At 44.1% G+C, this 1730-nt stretch overlaps 1 protein-coding gene across 2 annotated transcripts in view; it reads left to right on the top strand.

The window, feature by feature from the left end:
- The first annotated feature begins 372 nt into the window (after nt 1-372).
- KTI12 (KTI12 chromatin associated homolog) overlaps nt 373-1730 on the top strand; it is a 22694-nt gene continuing 21336 nt past the window's right edge. Inside the window, exon 1 of one of the 2 annotated variants that reach the window (XM_072402038.1) lies at nt 373-455. The gene's annotated coding sequence lies outside the window, so the exon portion shown is untranslated. Of the gene's footprint in view, nt 535-1730 lie in introns of both variants that reach the window. The other variant, XM_072402040.1, reaches the window with a different exon arrangement.

The raw sequence follows: 1730 nt of genomic DNA, 5'->3' as shown, positions 1-1730 counted from the left end.
ATAATATTAATGTGTGGTATTGCCATGAACCAGAAGAAGCTGTGAATGTGGCACAGAGATTCTTCCACAAGCTAAGCTCCTTAGCACAAAGCACAGGCAGTGTGACTGGTATGTTACTTGAAGGTAATTTTTTTTTTTATTTTAGTCTAGTGACAAAGTTTTTATAGGAATAGGTTAAACCCAGGCCTGAGGGTCAGCATTATCCGCTTGAATTTATTATACAACACATAACTTCGTATTTCTTGTCACAATGAGGTAACGTGCCAACTCTTATCATTATGTGACAAATCAGCACGCGTTACCATGGCAGTCTGGGAAAGCTCCCGGGTGGGCGTGTCTTCAGCAATGAGCGGCTCTGCCTAATCACATGACCGGAACTTCCTTTCGTCCCAGAGAATTGAACATGGCACTGCTCATGTTGTTGCCGGTGGATTTCTAACAGAAGGTGTGACGAGGTAAAGATACATTGTCAGTGTAGCGCTTCAGGGAAGCTTGCTGGACTACACCGAGGACAAACTGCACACGCGCATAGCAGTAAGCTTCAGTAGAACTACAATTACCAGCATGCACCGCGGTGTAGTCATTGTTGGTTCATCTTATAATGAATGGTCTTCTTATTTTGTTCTGATTAGATTATGTTTGGTATAACTTTTTGTGTCACTGTGTATCTGTCATTTGCAACCCCTATTTAATGTACAGCGCTGCTTAATATGTTGGTGCTATATAAATCCTGTTTAATAATAACACCTTCATGTAAAATGTGGAAATGGCAGATGTGATGAACAATAAAGTGGAACTAAACCCAGCTAATTCCCCTGTCCATGTCCCAGTGCCAGGCCCCACCTTCCTTGTATTTTTCTTCAGAGATCTCCGGCTATCTTGATTGGCCATACATCCTCCTGGCACACACAAGGGAAGCCGGGATTGCTGGGTTTCCCTGGCAACTAATGATGCCGCCCATGTGTCCCACATTTTTGCCAGAAACCCGGAGCAATCAGGCAGGTAAGTGGCATTATTGTAAAAGGGACATCGCCTGCCCCTTTCTGCAAATATGACTGGCCTGATCATACAAACTTAAAGCAGAACTAAATTGAAAACAAAAAATGACACTTAGCTTTAATCCTGCAGGTCCCTCAATATTGCTGGCCCTTCCCGTGATCTGGTCCTGTGTTTTCCCCGAATCGCTGTTCGTCAGTGCTGAGCACTGCCATCTTCAGTCTTTGCTTCCTTCTTCTTCCTTGGTTTTCATGGCATGTCACTCAATATTGCACTGTGCAGGTGGTGCAGCCCGCTGTAAAGGGGAAAAAAGAAGCTGATCTCACTTCGCTTGTGTGAAATCGGCATCTCTTTCCCTTAATCGAAAAAATGCCCCTTCTGCACATGTCTGGGATCTCGGGCAAGCGCAAAAGGAGCACCCAGAGACCCCCCCCCCCCCGGGATGCGTGGCGTAGATATCCCAGGAGGCTCTGCGCTCCCATTCAGTCCTGATCGCTGAGACAGTCAAGACTGGAAAGGAATTTTTTTTTTTAATTAATGTTCCCTATAATAAGCTAAAGTAGCCTCACCTTAGTAGAGAGTCCACATGTGCACCCAAAGATCTCTGCAGGGAACGCTAGATACCCAATTCATGAGCACATCAGTACACATATGTTTTTAGGACAAACAATGACTTTTTTGGTAATATTGTCATAAAATAAATTCCAGCAATCCACAAACAAAAGTTTAACAAA

The sequence above is a fragment of the Pyxicephalus adspersus genome, chromosome 2 (genome assembly GCF_032062135.1).
Source record: "Pyxicephalus adspersus chromosome 2, UCB_Pads_2.0, whole genome shotgun sequence".
In the NCBI taxonomy this organism is placed as follows: Eukaryota; Metazoa; Chordata; class Amphibia; order Anura; family Pyxicephalidae; genus Pyxicephalus; species Pyxicephalus adspersus.
Note: the sequence above shows the minus strand (reverse complement) of the source record. Positions and strands in the feature narration are given on the sequence as shown.